The sequence below is a fragment of the Delphinus delphis genome, chromosome 5 (assembly GCF_949987515.2).
Source record: "Delphinus delphis chromosome 5, mDelDel1.2, whole genome shotgun sequence".
Lineage (NCBI taxonomy): Eukaryota > Metazoa > Chordata > Mammalia > Artiodactyla > Delphinidae > Delphinus > Delphinus delphis.
Genome location: NC_082687.1, coordinates 38,150,893 through 38,172,019, shown reverse-complemented (window position 1 = coordinate 38,172,019; position 21,127 = coordinate 38,150,893). Strand labels below are relative to the sequence as shown.

Here is a 21,127-nt window from a genome sequence, read left to right as displayed (position 1 = left end):
AAATAAACCCAATTTTCCTTCTCACTGAGCTCCAATCTCATTTAAGGATATTACCATTCACTGGTCTGCTGAAGCCAAAAACCTGAGTATTGTCCATACTTTCCTTCTCCCTCACACTCCATGTTAAGTCCCACTGGTTCTACCTACAAACTAGACCTCAAACCCATCCTCTTCTCTCCCATCACTCTAGAACAAACCTCCATCATTGTTCATGTGGACTACTATCAATATAATGACCTCCTTACCATTTTCCCACTTCCCCTCTCTTCTCTTTTTTTGCAGGCAAAAAATCTTTCTTTGGGGGGCGAGGGGGTTAGCATAAATCATAACTTCAAAATCCTTCAATGGTTTTCAATATGCTGAATAAAATCCATATTGCTTATCATGGACTCTTAAACTAGATAATATGATCCCTTTCTACCCCTCAAACTTCATTCCACTTTCCCCCCAGTGGACATCTCCAGGCATCCTTTCAACTCCTCATATACCAACTGTTCACACTGCAGGGCGTTAAAGCTCCTGGCAAGGATAACTCCTTCAGTTTTCAGCTTCAAGGTCACTTCCCCTGACAATCTTTTTCTAACAATGTGGAAGTATCTGTCTTCCCACAGTCCTCTGTCACTTTGCTTTATTTCCTCCATAGATATCTATTTATCTATTATCTGCTCTCCAACAGACGAACTCCAAGTGGAAAAAATATGTCTATTCTATTCACCAGTACATACCCAGCACCTAATAAAATGCCTGGCACATATTAGGGACTCCAATTTTTCTTGAATGAGTAAGTTATATATATTAGTCTAAAAAGACTAATTTTTGTACAATTAACTTAAACTGTTTTAAGCTACAAGTTCAAAAGATTATCATTTTCTCTTAAAAGTATGTAAATATGGCTCACAGATAGAGATGTTTGATTTTTTGAAGACCTACAATAAGCCTTAAAGCAGTGAATACTGTGTCACATTCATTTTACAGACAATACAAAACTTAGATGACTTTCTTATTTTATTTCCAGAATCTAAGTGAAAAAGCTACAATAAAAATATGAATATTTAGAAAATTAGCTCATTTAAATAACTGTATTTATGTGCAATCTAGTTATCATCACAAATAAGTAAAATATTAAATGGGAAAAGAATTTGAAAAAGAATAGATACATGTATATGTATAACTGAATCACTCTGCTGTACACCTGAAACTAACACAACATTTTTAATCAACTATACTCCAACATAAAATAAAAAGTTTAAAAAAATAAAATATTTTAAAGGCATACATTTAAAATTTATTTCCATTTGAACAAATGCATTTCAAAAGGAGGGAACATGACCTATTTTGGTCACGTCCAAGGGAGAATCATAAATTACTGTTCCACTCTGTGGTGGTTAGTTGTAAAATATAGCCACAAATTCTTTGATACTCCTCCTTTCAAAGGTTGAGTCTCAAAAAAAAAAAAAAAAAAGGTTGAGTCTCTTCTTAATTGTGAGTTAAATTTAGTGACAGAACAGAATGTAATGGCAGTGACTGTGTGATCATGTTATAAAAGGCACTGTGGCTTCCTCCTTGTTATCTCTCTTGGATCACCTGCGTTGTAGGAAGCTGACTTCCGTGTCATGAGGATACCCAAGCAGCCCTATGGAGAGGGCCTGACCAACATCTTGATGACTACAGCCTCATGAGAGATTCCAACCCAGAACGACCCAGCTAAACCAATCCTGAATGGCTGACCTACAGAAACTATAAGATAATGAATGCTTGTTTATTTTTTTTAAGCTTTAGGGTAACATATCATAGCAATAGGTAACATTCATTCATTCATTCATTTATTCAATAAATATCAATCTGTGCCTATTATGTCCCAGTCACCAGGCCCCAAAGATACAGAGAACAAATAAGACACTATATGTATCACAGAGGGGATGAAATTAAAAAGGCTGGTAATAAGGTAAAAGTGCTTTTAATTAAAAGGTAACTAACAAGACTCTACTAGTATACCCAGCACATAATACCAGATTTCAAAAGAAGAGAGAGGAAGATGAGAAGTTGTTGCAGGAGGCAAGAATGGTTATGGGTATAAATATCTACACGTAAGGGGTGAGGAAAGCACAAGAGACAACACCTGAAGGCACTGGACATAAAAGCTCCAACTGGGTAAAGAAATGTGTGATATACCATACTCTGGGCTTTATCTAAAGGCAGTAGGGAGGCATTGAGAATTTCCAAAAGGAGAGTAAGAAAATTAGATTTGCATTCTACAAAGAGGACTCGGGCTGCAGTATGGAAAAGGGCTCCAAAGGAGCGCTTTCTAGTGAAGACAGTTAAGAGGAAATTGCAGGGACTTCCCTGGTGGTCCCGTGGCTGAGACTCCACGCTCCCAATGAAAGGGGCCCGGGCTCAATCCCTGGTCAGGGAACTAGATCCCACGTGCATGTCGCAACTAAAGATCCCGTGTGCCGCAGCTAAGACCCGGCGCAGCCAAATAAATAAATAAATATTTTTTAAATTATTTAAAAAAGAGGAGATTGCAGCCATTCAGTTTAGGCAGGATGATGGCACTGAAAAATGTTAGCAACAAGAAAAAGTAGTAGGTGAAATCAATAGACATTAAAAAGGTACAAAAACAGAACTTTGGGATTATATTTGAAAGTAAATGTCATCAACATCTCAAAGCTCTAAAAAAGGAAAATTACAGTACTATAAAAAATATTTTGAACAAATAAAAGAAAAATCTTAATTGGTATATATTGTATACCTTCTAAATTAATAAAAATCACCAGTACATTCTAAAAATGGAAATGAATTTTAAAATTATGACTGTCCAAAAAAAAGGAGGTATAAAGTCAATATGATGAAAGTGTAAGTGGTTCTGCATCATTCTAATTCACGTAACCTAAAATTTTAAGTCATTTATAACTGATAAGCCCAACTCTATATATTTCTAACATTTTTTTATTGCTGATATCAAGTACAGTTTTATTTTTTCCCCTTTTAAGATAAAAGGACTAAAAGGATATGGCATTACCTCTCCTTGAGTATGTGAGTCAGGTATGTCAGAATACAGCTCACTGTTCTTATTTGGCTCAAGAGTTCTATTTAGTTTTTCTAAGGCTGGACTCAAATTCTTCAGGACTTCAGTGCCCACAAATTTTCAACTTAGGAACTGGCTCAAAGCTATAAAGTAAGCTCCTCTAGGACAGAGATGATGACTTCAAAATTTTTCTATCCCCCACTGCATCTGGACCATAGTAGAAATTCAAAAATTATTTAGTGAATGGATTTGCCCTAAACTGTATACTAGCAGTCTGTTTGTACACACATACACACACACACACACACACACACACACATGCACACAACTACTAAAATATTTACTGATGAAATGATGTTTGGGATTTCTTTCAAAATAATTCAGGGGTAGAATAAGTGTATGAGGATACAGATAGAACAAGACTGGCCATTATACAACTTCTAAAAAATTGTGAGACCTATTAGAAAAAAGTGAAAGTAATCAATTGAGTTATTGAGGAGGGGTATCTTTTTAATGTATGGGACAGAATTAATTACTTTATAACAAACTTTAAAGAGGTTAAATTTACTTTCTTAGAGGCTTTTGCTTTTAATTTATTGCCCAGTATTCTTGTTACAAAATATTTTTACTTCATGGTTCTAAATCCCAAATAATTTATTTAAGAACTATAGTTAAAATATTGGGGGGAATATTCTTTTAAGGGAAGGGGATACAAACCTACTCTGAAAAAAACTGATGAAAATAAAATTTGTATATCAACAGAGAAGGAAAATAACAGCTGATGTTCAAGTTTTCTAATCTTTGTTGCAGTCTGAAAGGACCAAAATTAAGTTGGATATTTGTAACATAAAAAAAAAAAAGTCTAGGGCTTCCCTGGTGGCGCAGTGGTTGAGAGTCCGCCTGCCGATGCAGGGGACACGGGTTCGTGCCCCGGTCCGGGAAGATCCCACATGCCGCGGAGCGGCTATGCCCGTGAGCCATGGCCGCTGAGCCAGCACGTCCGGAGCCTGTGCTCCGCAACGGGAGAGACCACAACAGAGAGAGGCCCGCGTGCCGGGGGGGAAAAAAAAAAAAAAAAAAAGCCTAATAAACAGTTATTTGGTTCTGGCTTAATAATTAAGAGTCATTACGAGTTCCTTATTGAAAATGTCCCTTACAAAATGCCAATATTTTCTTTTATGAAATTCCTGAAGAGTTTCATTAAGTAGATTACTTCCAGAACTAAAATAAAAGTGACATTTAACATGAAATTAAAGGATAACTTAATAGATTATGTGAATAATTGGTCTTTCCCATTCTTTTTATTCTTTCTGTGAGCAAATACAATTAACGTTTCATTTTTTGTCTTTATGCTTTTCCTTCTAATTTCCAAAGAAAGTGCAATATCAGTTAAATAACCCCAAATTTGCTTGCTTTAATATTAATTTTCCTGGTAACCTAAATCCAGCAGAACTCATTATAAAGTTGATATTTACAGTTCTTTTTGGAGTACTATCAATTAAATGAAACTATTAAGTGCAAAATTTAAAGATATATTAGAAACCTTTTAAAAGGCACACAAGAATGATAAGTCAGTTAAAAATAAAACATTTGATATAGTAATCAAAACAACATTGTTCTGGCATAAGTATGGACATATAGACCAATGGAATAGAACAGAGAGCCCCAAAATAAACTCTCACATATATGCCCATCTGATTTTCAACAAGGGGGCCAAGACCATTCAACAGGGAAAGGACTTAAAAAAAAAAAAAAAAGTGATGGGAAAACTGGTAATCCACATGCAAAAAAAATTAAGTTGGACTCTTACCTTACACCACATACAAAAATAAACTTAAAATGGACCACAGACCTAATCTGAAAACTAAAACTATAAAATTCTTACAAGAAAACATAAGAGCACTTTTTCATGACCTTGGATTTAGCAACTGTTTCTTAAATGACACCAAAACCACAGGCATCAAAAGGAAAAACAAATAAATTTGACTTCATCAAAGTTAAAAACTTTGTGCATCAAATGGCACTATCTAAAGAGTGAAAAGACAATCCACAGAAAGGAGAAATATCTGCAACTCACATCTCTGACTAGAGTTTAATATCCAGAATATATAAAGAACATCAAAAAGACAACCTAATTCAGGCTCCGCAACGGGAGAGACCACAACAGAGAGAGGCCCGCGTGCCGGGGAAAAAAAAAAAAAGACAACCCAATTAAAAAATAGGACTTAAACAGGCATTTTACCAAAGAAGGTATACAGTAAATAAGCACATGAAAAAATGCTCAAAATCATTAGTTAGCAAGAAAATGCCCATCAAAACCACAATGAGATACTACTTCACATCCACTAGGATGGCTATTGTAAAAAAATAACAAGTTTTGGCAAAGATGTGGAGAAATTAGAATCCTTGTAGTGCTGGTGATAATGTAAAATGGTGCAGCCACCATGGAAAACAGTATGGCAGTTCCTCAAAAAATTAACCAGAGAGTTACCACATGACCCAACAATCCCACTCCTGGGTGGGTGTGTGTGTGTGTGTGTGTGTGTGTGTGTGTGTGTGTGTGTGTGTGTGTGTGTGTGTGTGTGTGTGTGTGTAGAAGAACTGAAAGCAGAGACTCTAACAGGTACTTGTGAGCCAACGTTCATAGCAGCAGATTTCACAATAGCAAAAGGTGGGAATAACCAAAGTGCTGTCAATAGATTAATGAATAAACAAAATGTGGTATATACATACAGTGGAAGATTACTGAGTCATAAAAAGGAATAAGGTTCTGATATATGCTACAACATGGATTGAACCTTGAAAACATACTAAGTGAAATAAGTCAGACACAAAAAGAAGGACAAATTTTGTATGATCACACTTACATAAAATATCTAGAATATGGACATTCATAGAGACAGAAATAGAGGTTACCAGGGGCCAAGAGAAAGGAGAATGGGGAATTATTGCCTAATAGATACAGAGTTTCTGTTTGGGATGATGAAAAAGCTCTGGAAATAGATAGTGGTGATGGTTAGACAACATTTGGAATATACATAATATCACTAAATTGTACACTTAAAAGTGGTTAAAATGGTAAATTTTAGGTTATGTATTTTACCAGAATTTTTTTAAATTAAAGCATTTAAGATTCAATATTATTCGTGAAACACAAAATTTAATTACACCTAAGCCTATTACAACAAAAATTTCAGATCAAGAAAAACTGATGCAGTACTACCTTCAAGATATATAGCCAACATTAATATCAAGCATGCAACTCCACTGGCCATACTAAAAAAGAAGCTTATAAATTAACCCAAAGAAACACATTCTTGTTTTTATAGAAAGAACTTGGCATTCAAGACAAGCTAAACTCAGAAATACTGCATGGAAATAAAAGCTAAGTTCATTGCAGGCTTGAAGTCTTTAGTTGTCTATTTTCACTTTGTTTCTATTTACACATGGACAACTCTCTCTTTAAACTTGGTTAAAAATGGGACTCCCAAGAAAAAATATGTGCATGTAAATTTTTAATAATCAAAACTATATAATTTCTTGGTAGTAGAAACTTTTTTTTTTTAAGATTTAATTTTACTTATTTTTGGCTGCGTTGGGTCTTTGTTGCTCCATGTGAGCTTTCTCTAGTTGTGGTGAGGGGGGGCTACTCTGCATTGTGGTGCGCAGGCTTCTCATTGTGGTGGCTTCTCTTATTGCAGAGCACAGGCTCTAGGTGTGCAGGCTTCAGTAGTTGTGGCACGCAGGCTCAGCAGTTGTGGCGCACGGACTTAGATGCTCCGCGGCATGTGGGATCTTCCCAGACCAGGGCTTGGACCCATGTCCCCTGCACTGGCAGGCGGATTCTTAACCACTGCACCACCAGGGAAGTCCAGTAGTAGAAACTTTAAGTGTGCAAACCTCAATTAACAGAAACTAGGAGAAAAGGTCTTACATGCTTTTGGCAAGCAGCACAAAAGCAATCACTTAACATGCTATTTTCTAATAAGGAATGCTACTATTTTCCAAAAACTAATAAAGAATTTGTTTCATAATAAAGTAAATCTTGAAATTCCATTTGATGTTCCTAATTCACAAAAGTAGAGCCTGTCATATATTTAGGGGTAGATATTAATCATAAAAATGTTTTAATATCATGTTGGATAGGATAAAAAGACCACCTTTTTGTGGACAAGCTGTAATTTTAGAAGAGGGATGAAAAACATCACAAACTAATGCAAAACAGAAAGACAAAAAGGACAAGTCAAGAAATGTAAAATACAAGCAAAAGATAACATTTAGTCCATAGAGGCAAGTTCACAGAAATGGGCAGAGGAAAAACAGTGAATACAGACATATGCAGCAACATTCCCCTGTGATTATTACCAGTCCTCTTCATCCACTTCTTGCCAGAAAGCCTTCTGTCTTGCCATGCTCACTACCATTGTTATCCTCAGTGAAAAAAAGAAACCAAATGTGGACTTTACTTATGCAAATTATTTACAGTCATTAGATGAAGAATTTACTGATTTTCCTTCCTGCCTCTGTTAAAGTATTTTTAAAAGAACAGTGATATTCTCAGAATATGATTACTTGCAAGTGACTATTTGGCTTCTATCTGAGAAGATAAAGCTATTCTAAAACTCTAAAGCTGTAATTCAACTGGGTTTTGATGCATCAAGAATGTTGTGCCAAATAGGATACAGACCCTTAAACTAAAATGAAATGAAGAATCCCAGAGCTTTTGTGATCTCCAGGCATTCTCTGACACTAATCATTGCCTCTCGATAAACTGAAAATGAATATACTGAATTAATAAAACAATTTCCATGGAGGCTATCAAATGAAAACAATATAATTTCAGTTTAAAATAACTGCAGTACAAAGAAAATTCCATTAAGCAAGTTAGAATTTTTGAGTGTTTTCTGTGTTATGTTTAGATTCTAGTAGCAAATTTCTGTAGGTTATCTTCTTAGATGCACTGATAAAAGATATTTGCTAGTTCTACTCTAATAACATTGAACCACGAAAAACATAAATACACTATATATGTAAATATATATGTACACAGTAAACAGTGTTTACTTTGACCTGAAATAAGAGATATAACTTTAAATGCATCGATCAAGCGGACCTCTCTTGAGTTACTCCACTGATCCATGGCAACATTACTACTCTCTGACTTATTATCTTTCTCAACTTTTTTCTATACAATTCAGATCTGTGGAGATGGTGGAGGTACAGAAGCCTGAAAGAGGTCAGGTCTGGTGTCAAGATCATTGAAAAGAGGCCAGAGAGCTTGGGAGGCCAGTTGGCCAAAGCCTACTAAGCTAGTCCAAACTTTCCTCTTTACAAAGATAATTCACAATAACTGAAAACCTATAAATCTAGATCATTTGGCCCAGTAGCTTTAAAAGCTATACTGAAGCTATATGATAGGTATATATAAGTGTTCATTATATGGATGTTTAAAATCTTCTGTAATAAAAAGTTAAAAGTAAAATAAATATATTGGCATATTCTATGTATGAAATACCAGATTATTATTATTATGGTTCGGGCTTTAAAACGTAAAATTGTGAGTCAGTGAGAAACAGGGCACAGAGAATTATCTCTGTTTCTCTGGTATAGATTACTACCTCATTCCTTCACTGTGAAATACACCAAATTCATTATGTTTTCTAACTAAAACTCAAAAATGCCAGGGCAATAGAAGAAATCAATTATAAATTTGACTATATAAAATTTGTTTTTAATCTTTGAATGGCAAAAAAACACCATAAGCAAAGTCGAAAGACAAATGAAAACACTGGGAGATATATTTCCAAATATACATTACAGGTAAAGAACTAATATCCCTAATATACGAAGACCTTAATAACTGAAGGAAAAAAAGACCAAAAATCTTAGCAAAAAATGGAAAAAGACATGTATAAATGTCCCCATATATCTATATATGGCTCTTACAGATCTGAAAGATATAAACTCAACTCACAGGAAAAATACACATTAAAACTATACTGAGATACTATTTCTTTGCACTTCAGATTGGCAAAACTCAAAGGCTTGACAATATACTCTCTTGGTAAGGCTGTGGAAAAATAGGCAGTCTCATATACATTGCTGGTGGGAATGCAAAACAGCACAACAGCAGTGAAAGGGAATTTGGTGACATCTAGTAAAACTACATACATATCCATTTTACCCTTTGACCCAATAAACCCGCTCCTATATTAATCCTGAAGATACACCTCCAACAACAGAAAAAGACATATGCACAAGGTTATTCACTGCAGCACTCTAAAGTTGCAAAATATTACCTGGATAGCCAAACACAGAAGACAGGATGAATAAACTGGCAAACATACACAGAAGAATGATGGCAATCTCTATGAATTGATATGGAGTGATTTCCAGGGTATATTTTTCAGTGAAAATCACTACGTGCCCAAGTACTTATATAGACAGTATGCTACCTTTTGTGTTAGAAAAAAGTGAAATAAGAAAACATAGAGCTTCCCTGGTGGTGCAGTGGTTAAGAATCTGCCTGCCAATGCAGGGGACACGGGTTCGAGCCCTGGTCCGGGAAGATCCCACATGCTGTGGAGCAACAAAGCCCGTGTGCCACAACTACTGAGCCTGCATGCCTAGAGCCCGTGCTCCACAACGAAGAGTAGCCCCCGCTCGCCGCAACTAGAGAAAGCCCGCGTGCAGCAACAAAGTCCCAATGCAGCCAAAAATAAATAAGTAAAATAAATTTATTAAAAAAAAAACCATATCTGCTCATCATTACCAAAAGAAAAATCAGAAGGATAAACAAGAAACCAATGAATGTTTTACCTACAAAAATGGAGTGTTGCTTTTGTTTTGTTTTTGTAGTGGTATAGATGAAACAATTCTGAAATTATTTTAGGTGATACTCATTTAGAGCAAATGCGTAAGAATGTTGGTACTGTTAGGAGCCCATGTTCTCACTACAGAACAAGGGAGAATTGGAGAAATCAGTGTGAATTCATATTCTAAAATATACATCCAGGTTCAAACATACATCCATGAGCATATGCATGCAAATGTGTATATACATATGCACGTGTGTACGTATAAAGACATATTTTCTAGCTCTGTCCCCTCACAGGGCTCAGAAGTAAATACATCAAGTAGCAATGTACATACTGTGTGTCCAGATCTTGGTTCCTACTGTCATTCCCCATTCCCCACTCAAAGGGGCCAGGGCTTCTAGGAGAAATGACTGACTCTAGGCTAGGCAGAGAAGATAAACAATGAGTTGTCTTATAAATGATGAAAATAATGAAGTGATTAAGAAAAAGTGATGGGGACATGAAAAACGAAAGGAGGCAGCATGAAAAGAAGAGGGTCCCACTGGTGAGATCTGAGAAAATTTGAAGGCCAAAATATTTAAGGACAGTAATGAATTATTAATCATCAGGGAAAAAATAGGAATCCATGAGTTTAATAACTAATAATATATATAGAAAAATAAAAGGGCTCTTATTACAGTAGGATGCTGAGTAATGACTGGTAAAAGTAGGAGTTCTGGAGTTAGAAAAAACCATCATTTTAGAACCATGGTTCAAGCAAGCTATCATCAATGGATCCTACATATAGTGGATGACATTTTGATGAAGAGTGGGTTTAATTGTCTTAAAGTATCTCCTCACGGATTGCTTATTAGTTGTAAGGGAGGAGAGTAACACAGTGGAGAAATCAGACAATGAAACAGGTGGTTAAATTTTATATCACAAATAAACAGCAGATGGACATTGAAAGAATACACATATATGCATATGTATTTATAAATATATACACAGAAACATTCATTTACAAAGTGAATAATAAAGCATTTGAGGACAAATGGTTAGCAATAGGTGAATCTGGAGTGAGGGTACATCGATGTTCTTTATATTATTTTTGTAACTCTTCTGTAAGTTTGAAATTATTTCCCCCTAAAATCATTATGTTCAAAATATAACATATTATTTTTCTCCCTAAATTCTATTTTTTTAAATTAAACTTTATTTATTTATTTTTGGCTGAGTTGGGTCTTTGTTGCTGGGCGCCGTCTTTCTCTAGTTGCCGCGAGCGGGGGCTACTCTTGTTGCGGTGCACGGGCTTCTCATTGTGGTGGCTTCTCTTGTTGCAGAGCACAGGCTCTAGGCGCATGGGTTTCAGCAGTTGTGGCACGTGGGCTCTAGAGCACAGGCTCAGTAGTTGTGGCGCACGGGCTTAGCTGCTCGGCGTTACGTGGGATCTTCCCAGACCAGGGATCGAACCTGTGTCCCCTGAATTGGCAGGCCAATTCTCAACCACTGCGCCACCAGGGAAGTCCACTAAATTCTATTTTTTCTTCTATAATTTCTACATAGTGGAACAGGACCACTGTCAACCAGTCATCCAGCTAGAAACTTGGCAGTTAACCTAGATTACCCAAGGGTTTCAATTCATTTCCTTCCTTTCTTTCAACTCCCAAACCCAAAGGGACATATCCTAAGGGACTATCTTGTATATCTGTCCTGTTTTCTCCAATCATACCAAACTGGTTCAGGTCCTAATCATTTAGCATTTCTCCTCTGATTTACTGTTACAATCTACTAATGATCACCCTTTCTCCAGCCTTGGCTCTAAATCTCTCTAACCACCGCTACAGAGTGCCCTTTCCCACATGAAACCTGATCATGTCAGTCTCTATATTTCTCAACTGGTACTGAACATCGGCAGGAAAGAATGCACTGGGTCAACTTAAAAATCCCAATATTGATAAAATACACTGCTTTGGATCTTGAGATCCAAATAAGCAAAAATGATTGCCCAGAGCCTTAAGAGCTAGTCTAACATAATTGTAAACTTAGTCATGAAACAACTGCAAGAGCCATCTTGGACCCAATCCTAAAGCAATTGCTATTGAGCAATATATTCAGTGCCCGTTTTACACAAATAACATGAGATGGGACCTCTGGAAAAAGAGGTCATTAAAAGGAAAGAATGGAAAGAAAAGGTAGGGAATAGAAGGGAGGAAGGGTCAAGTATTGAAAAGTGAGCAGGGAAAAATAGAGAAGGTAACAGAAAGAAAGGGAAAAGAAAAAAAAATCTATTCTCTAGGATTTCAGGATAAAACATAGATCTGTCTCATGGTAAGATGTCAACCTTTTGAGAATTAACTAGCCCTCTTAATTGTTACTAATGGAACAATTTCTTTATGAAATTCTACGTTCTTTATGAACAGTTGACATTTTATCAGAAGTTACTTGAGAGCAGTATTATTCATAATCAAAGTATATTCTACAAGCACTGAAAAGTATAAGCAGTTCAAGGAATCAATATAGACCCATATACTATATAAAACTATATACATATATAATATATATGCATATATTATATACAAAAGCTATGAAATATATATTTGTATCTCAATTCTAGGATCCCACTTTTATACCCATATTGTAGATTTTAGATATCAGTAATAGATTCAAATAATTTTCATGTGGCACTTTAAGCCTCACAATAAAGATAAATAAAACATTTTATTTTATAAATATAAAATTTCTTTATATTTTGTACTAAGAATATAAAAAAAAGATAGCAAATATATATTAAAGAGTTCATTAAACAATTTAGTTCCTCAGGGCAAAAATCTTACTTCTTATAGCTTTTTTCCAGTTTATAGAAATTATCATCCTCTTTTCCTAGAACTGGAACGTTTTTATGAAACTGTACTTTTAGGCAGTGAAAACAAAATCAAAAGGAAGAAAACTAAATATAAGTACTGAAGATTAAATAAGTCTTGGCATGGTCTGCTCTCCCCACAAAAATTTTGTTTTCATCACCATATTTACTCTTTCAGTAACAAGTAACATTTGTCCTTCAAACTTTAATTTAAAAATCTTGGGACTTCCCTGGAGATCCAGTGGTTGAGAATCCGCGCTTCCGGACTTCCTTGGTGGCGCAGTGGTTGCGCGTCCGCCTGCCGATGCAGGGGACCCGGGTTCGTGTCCCGGACCGGGAAGATCCCACATGCCGCGGAGCGGCTGGGCCCGTGAGCCATGGCCGCTGAGCCTGCACGTCCGGAGCCTGTGCTCCGCAACGGGAGAGGCCACAACAGAGAGGACCGCGTACTGGAAAAAAAAAAAAAAAAAAAAAGAATCCGAGCTTTCGATGCAGAGGGTGTGGGTTCGATCCCTGGTTGGGGAACTATGATCCCACAGGCCGTGCGGTGCGGTGAAAAAAATAATAATAAAAAAATTTTTTAATAAAAATCTTAACTGTTTGTGCATGCCTGTGGAGGGGGTGGGATGGTGGGGGGAGAGAGAGACAGAGAAGTAATACCAAAGGTCAATTCAGTTGACAGATGGTCTCTTTTGCTTGGATTTCTATAGGTCTAAGCATGTAAATATACTGTCCAATAGTACAGTAAAAACTTTTATATGCCACAAAGTTGTTTAATTTACTCTCCATACATATTGCTTAAAGAATTAAATGACAGTTGGGGCTTCCCTGGTGGCGCAGTGGTTGAGAGTCCACCTGCCAATGCAGGGGACACAGGTTCGTGCCCTGGTCCAGGAAGATCCCACATGCCGCGGAGCGGCTGGGCCCGTGAGCCATGGCCGCTGAGCCTGCGCATCCAGAGCCTGTGCTCTGCAACGGGAGAGGCCACAACAGTGAGAGGCCCGCGTACCGCCAAAAAAAAAAAAAAAAAAAGCTTTCCTTCAACCAACTCTGGCCGAAAAAGGAAGCCCTTTTTCCAGAACGCCCACTTAGATACAGCAAAGCACAGGATAATCTACTGATGTCAGAGGAAGGTAAAAAATCTTTAAAAGATTTTTTTTAATTATAAAAGATTTAAAAAATAAAACAAATAGTAACTGCTCTCATAAAGTATGAATTCTGATTGGTTCAGAGGTAACTACAAAAATTCACTCATCTGGGGTTTTTTGGACTAGGCAATGATACAGTTAAGAAAGAGCTAGGGATACCATAAGGAGAAAAACAGCTTCCTACAAAACATGTGGTTAAGACCAAATATAAAAGAACCAACTGAAAGGTCAAAAAGTATGTGGAAGGAAACAAGGAAAGGAAGGGAAGGAAGATGGAAGGAAGAGAGAACAGACTATGACAAATAATTTCAGCTATCTAGAAGAGGAAAGAACCAAAATATCCTAATCTGTATTTAAAGACCCAAAATGATTATGTAAAAAATTAAAAAGCAAACAATTAAATCAACTTAAATTAAAAGGACCTGTACTTCCTTCCCTATACATTTTGAAATCAAATAATTCTTTAACTCACCTTCTGCTTCAGCATATAGACATATTCACGACAATCCTTCATTCAGTCAAGAGATACTGAATCTTTACTTTCAAAATATGATTCTGGGTTAGGCTTTTTAAAGCTCCTCCCCGACTACACACAAAGAAGATAATAAAACAGCTTTAGAGCTTATATTTCAGAATTCCCCTCCCCCATTCCCTTTCCTTCTATATCATGTATGTTGTATAACACTTTCCATTTACAAGCTCTTAGGAGAGCAGCGGGTCTTCTTTGTTTTCATTTATATAAAGCACACACACAACAAAAATGTCCTCAGGCGAAGATAGAGCTGATGTTTGACCAAATTAGGAGCAAATGTACCTGAGCCAGAAACTTCCTCCTAAATTCCCTATTTCCCCCAACTTAGGCATAGATCCTATTTCTAAACGGAGGAGTTTAGCTTTCTTAGGATGCTACGAAGCAGCCACAGTCATCTCACAACCAGATTAATATACTTAAAGATACCTTTTAGTAGAGGTCTTCATAAAACTGAGGTGCAAGGGACATTCCTACCACTGGGAACACAAGACCCAAAGGATATATCCTTTGTAAGACTAGGAAAAAAACAGGCACACCTTCTCCCACTCTTTTTCCCCAGGTCAAAACAAAACAAAACAAAACAAAAACCAGAACAGAGTGGCTAACAGTTAAAGTTTAAAAAGAAAATGAAAATGAAAAGCTGACATCCTAGTGTTTCCAATTTTTTTAAAAAACTGTTGTTAGTGACTACAAAATCTCTCCTCAGACCTACAGCAAAAACAGCACACTTACCTGCTCCATTCCCTTTTTCTCCCCCCTTTTAAGTCAATAATTTTGGTGATGGCTCTAAACTCATAACCTTTTATGTAAACTCTATTCTACTTTTCAAAAATAAAGTCTATATGCTAATAAAATATGTAATCAATCAACTGAATACTAAGGGTTATATATTATCATTAACATGACATCATTTTGCTTATATTCTATCCTTCAAAAACATAAGTAAAAATGACTTAAGGCCGATGCTTGTAACAAGAAATGGCAGCTAACATGAATTTAGCTTTTACTTACTATGTGCCAGACACAATATTAAGCACTTTACAAGCATTATCTCATTTAACTCTTATGAACGTCCATTAAATACTATCAATAAACCCATCTAACAGATGAGGACATAAGAAATTAAGAAATTTATACTAGGGCAAACAGCTGTACGCAATGACACCAAGATTTAAACCAGGAAGTATGACTAAGTTTGGAAACTGAACCTTAATACATATTACACACTGCAGTTATCCCCTCTTATATCTACTTTTAATATTTTATACAGTTTTTTAACATATTGTCAATAAAGACTGATGCATAATTTGACCTCAAAACAAGAGCCAAATAAGTGATATTCAGGATCAAAATCAACTCAATGATATAGTCATAGAAACGGTAAGCTCTAGACAATAAACCAAAAGTCTAAGGGAAAAAAAAGAAAAAAGTTTCACAACATGGGTTAAAGTATGATTAAAATGATTCATATTTTTAAGTCGCAAACTTTAAGTATTATTTCTTAAAATAAAGAAAAATTGAATTAAATTTTTAAATCTCAATTCTCCAATTTGTAGTGCTACTTTACTTTTCAACTTATTTTTTCTGATTATAAAAACCTTTTAAATCTGGTAATTTAAGCTTCACATTAAGTACATCTGCACTTTTTATACTGCACTGAGTTCCCTTCTTTGAACTTTTTAAACTCTCTTAATATATGTTTCTAGAAAGAATACATTCTACAGACTTTCATTTGTGGGTAATAGTTTTCTAAATGACAAAAAATGCTATACTATTTTTCTCATATATAGTCTAAAGCCCAAAATCTAGTCATAAATCTATTCCCAGAAGTTTTCAAACAAGGGAGTAAATTATAAACAAAACTCTTAGCTCAATATCCTCGTAATGCAAAATACTAAGAGTTTAAGTTTAAAACTTCCTCTTTGCCATATCAGTGCAACATTGCTTTTTTTCTACGAAAAACCATTACCATTTGTTCAACTATAAGAATGAATTCCCCAGTCCACTCTATGTGTGTCAAAAGGAAGTTTTAAATCAAAAATTTTGTATGGTTTCTATTAAACTACATTCCCCTAACAAGTATAAAGGGATATCACATAGAAATTCTATTGAATTCATACTCATTTAATTTCTGTACAGTATGAGGGAACTTTGAGTTCCAAACCTACTGAGATTTAAAAATAAGTCTCATCATTTCTAATAATAACTAAACTAAAATGTATGATATATATTTATAGTAATTCACAAATAATTATAATTTTAAAACTCCTTATAAAATTCAGTCATGTAATCAGATGCTTTAGAAGTACATGCTCAATCTACCCTAAAGGAGTTAAGACAATCTTTTCTCAATGAATGAGATTTTCTTAGACTAAATTTACTAAAACACTGTTATTCCATGTGCTAAACACACACACACACACACACACACACACACACACACACACACACCCATTAGATTAACTTATATAGATAATGCCAACTAGGTCAAATCTTGCTTCCAGAAACACAACTATACCGCCTTCCAAAACAAAGATTACAAAAATGAATCCATAACACTTTCCAATTATCTTTCCATCAATACAAATATTGAGAACTACTAGCTGGTAAATGAAGTATACATGATTGTGCCACTATATTCTGTAAAAGTAACTGTAATTGGGCATTTCCCTTAGCCAATTTGGTATACTAAATATCTTCACAAATGTCTGATAATTTCTCACACTTTATAACTTAGTTGTAGAAAGTGACCACAGAAAAGCTGATAAAATTAAAGTACTCAATAACCTACGACCCTTGCTCTTAACTATTTTAGGGAAACGAGGGTAGGCCTTTGGATATTTTATGAGAAATACCAGGTTTTACTCAGCAAAGTGAAAATTCAGGTACCACTTGAAGAATTCTACATAGGATTAAAAAAATAACAAATTTGATGAAATGGAACAAAATTAACTCCTCTTTGCTTTAAAAAAAAAGGAAATGATAAGAGATTTTTCCTTTTTTTAAGGGTGAGGGGGTACTTTCTGATTACAAAGCTATATGGCACAAAAGTGATAAACTTCTGCTTAGAGTTTAAGACTAAAGCTTCCTGAATATTAAATAATTTATATATTTTTCCACTTAGCATATTTTCTTCTTTCTTCATTCTTATAGTCTACGTAGGGAGCTTCAAAATGGCTTCCAATAACCTCCCCTCCTGGGATACACATCCCTGTGTAAGTGTGTACTGGACCTCTCCTTAAGTGTGGACTGGACCTAATGACTCACTCCTAGTGAATGGAATAGGGAAAAAGTGATGGGTTGCCACTTCCAAGACTACACTACAAAAACCAAAGGCTCACACAGCAAGGACTAGTAGGTTGCTGGCAAACAGCCAACATGAGGAACTGGGGCCTTCGGCCCGACAACCAGTGAGGAACTAAGTACTGCCAACAAGCATGTGAGTGAACTGCAGGCAGATCCCCCTCTAGGATTTTCAGATGAGACCAGCCCTGGCGGACGTGTCAAAGGTAGCTTTGCAAGAGACCCTGAGCCAGAGGACCCAGCAAACGGCACCCAGATTCTTGACCACAAGAACTGTGAGATAATGTTTGTTGTTTTAAGTCACTAACTTTTGGGGTAATCTGTTATGTAGTGCTATGGCTTGAACTGTGTCCTGCTCAAAATTCATATGTTGAAGTCCTAACCCCCAGCACCTCAGAATGTGACCTTATTTGGAGACATGACCTTTACAGGGGTAATCAAGTTAAACTGAGCTCATTAGGGTGGGCCCTAATCCAATATGACTGGTATCCTTATAAAAAGGAGAAATTTGAACAAAGAGACAGACACACATAAAGGGAAGACAATGCGAAGAGCTATGGAGAAAACGTGGCCATCTATAGGTCAAGGAAAGAGGCCTGGAACAGATCCTTCCCTCATAGATCTCAGAAGCAACCAATCCTGCTGACACTTTGATTTCAGACTTCTAGCCTCCAGACTGTGAGACAATAAATTTCTGCTGTTTAAGCCATTCAGTTTGTGGTAATTTGTTGTGACAACCTTAACAAATTAATACATGTAGCAAAAAGAACTAATACATACACTGAATTCAAAATGACTTTTATTGGCAATACCAAAATTAGCCTCAATGCAGGACTCAAGTAGATGGACAAAGCTTCTAAGTCTTTATTCTGAAAAAAGACATAAGGTTGTATCAGAAAATCTTAGACCACAGATTTTTTTTTTTAAGTTAGCTGGGACTCCTGCAATCATATAATGTAATTGACTCATTTCAAAAATTGATGCTGCTGCTGCTGATGCGCCAGGAATTGTTTTGAACACTTAACATATATTAATTCCTCACAAGAACCCTCTGGGGCACCACTATCATCAATTCCATTTTTAAGATGAAGAAACTGGTGTAGTAAACCGAGCTACACAGAGAATAAGTGATTTATCCAAAATCATAGTTAGTAGTTGAGGTGGGACTAAGCCTAATGGTCCTTTCTTCTACCTTCAAATCTTTTCTCGAAAAAGGCAAATAGAAAGGCTTTTCTTTTACTTGCTGTATTCAATCTTTGTAACACTGCTACCTTAGAAGTATATATTTGACTATCTACCTGCCCTCCTCCTCTACCTACATAGTTACTCATTTTCTTCCACTCCCTGAAACCTAAAACACTACCTTTCAATTCCTAATACTTTTCTTGCATCTAGGTTAATCATTTTTATATACTAGAACACAAGATTTCACTTCCACACAGTTTGGAAAAACAGCGTTAGCTTAACATTTAGAAAAACACCTTTAGCTTAACAAATACAACTGGAAGGAGTAATACTATATTATTGGTCATCTGCATTTTACTAGGAGTAAGTCAGATCCTTTTCAGAGAACAGGTCTTGAAACAAAGATGGCAAGACAGCCACTGCAAACTTGTGCAGGGAATCAGAGTTTTTTTCTGGAATATTTGGGATTAGGTACTTAAGAGTAAGCCTTTCTCTGGGAGTCTGAATTAGAAGATATAAATCATGGGCAGTGGTGGCGACCACGCTTCCCATGACAAAGAATGGAAACATGGAGAAAGCCAAAGAGAGTGAGACATGCACAGGAGAGGCATGCCACTGAGAGCTTGAGAGAGACCTGACTACATTTGATTCCTGGGTTCTCCTTGCACAGCCCAGCTGCATTTCTGCCCTGGATCCTTTGGTGTGCCCAAAAGGCTGATAACTTCCCCTTTCTGCTTAAGCTAATTTGAACTGAGTCACATGCAATCAATAGAGAACTAACATGGTCAAAAAGATACCCTCTCTACAGCTCAAGAACATTATCGAATGACTAGTAATTCAAAAAAAAAAAAGAGGAGAACAGAGCACTCCATGTAGTACCATGGCTACAAACAAAAGAACTGATTAACAGAAGCCAAGGTTTAAACAGCTATTTGGAAGACTTTCCAGACATTGGTGGAACAGGAAAAAGAAGTTGCAATTACAAAAGACTATACCCTCTATCTTCCATTTGGGATTTTTTAGTTCTTCTAGTTAAAAAAATCCCATCATCTATATACTTGCTAGGGGTGTGTAAATTATTACAACCACTTTAGAGATCAATTTGGAAATATCTAGAAAAGTTGAAAGTGCAGATTTCATACAACCCAGCAATCTTACTACTAGGTGGCTACTATGGACTGAACTGTGTTCCCCCAAAATTCATATGTTGAAGCCTTAACCCTCAACATGACTGTATCTGGAGATAGGGTCTTTAGTAGGCTATTAAGATTAAATGAGGTCATAGGAGTGGGGCCCTAAACTGATATGATAAGAAGAGGTAAAGGGAGATCTCCCTCTCTTTCTCCTTTTCTTTGCCTTGTGAGGACAAAGCTAGACGGTGACCATCTACAGGTCAGAAGAGAGCTTGCACCAGAATCCAACCACACTGACACCCTGATCTTGGACTTCCAGCCTCTAGAATTGTTGAGAAAATAAATTTCTGTTGTTTAAAAATAAATAAACTTTTCAGTAACAATAGAGCAAAGTAAAATACTAAAACTCAGGCAACTAAGTAGCCATAGTACTCTCAAGTGCCTCACAACATAGTTCATTATTCAAACTAGTCACTCAAAGTTACTATAATACAATAAAGAGTTCCAAAGCCTGTGCTTACAACTAGATTTTTCCAGGAAAAAAAGGAAAAACTTTAATAACATGATTTTATTCTATGTAGGTGTCTACAATAAAAGTATGATGCTTTAAAGCCAGAACTGAAACTGAAATATATTCCAATATATCTTTTTTTTTTTTTTTTTTTTGGTGCAAAAAACTAAAAGCCATCCAGGAAAGGAGGTTTGTCTAGTTTACCCAGTCATCAGTGGTAAAGAAGGATTAAAACCCAGCCTTTCTGAGTCACAGTTCAGTTACAATGCAACGAGGCAGCAAAGATTATCATGATTCTGTTTCTGGCTTCTTGTTCAACAGACAAAACAATCCTAAAACTGACCTGATTCTATGTTCTGGGCTGGCATGAACCTGCGTAGAAACAATAGGAGTGGCAGGCACTTTCTTCCTGAAGCAGACGTGGAGAAGTATTATACCTGTGATGAAAGAAAAAAAAAAGAAAGCCCAGTTTATTTTCAGAATGTTTTTTATGAGTTGTTCATTTCCTACTAATTCTCTCTTTACCTCCTTATTTCTTGCCAATGGCTTCATACTGGAACACAAGACAACACTTTATTTAAGATAGATAAAATCTGCTATTCAAACTTCAAAGGAGAATATAGAGTC

General features: G+C 36.0%; 1 protein-coding gene across 6 annotated transcripts in view; it reads right to left on the bottom strand.

Moving 5' to 3' along the window:
• WDFY3 (WD repeat and FYVE domain containing 3) overlaps positions 1–21,127 on the bottom strand; it is a 261,777-nt gene that overhangs the window by 208,471 nt on the left and 32,179 nt on the right. For all 6 annotated transcript variants that reach the window (XM_060012227.2, XM_060012222.2, XM_060012224.2 and 3 more), the window contains exon 2: positions 20,844–20,937. The gene's annotated coding sequence lies outside the window, so the exon portion shown is untranslated. The remainder of the gene's footprint in view (positions 1–20,843; positions 20,938–21,127) is intronic.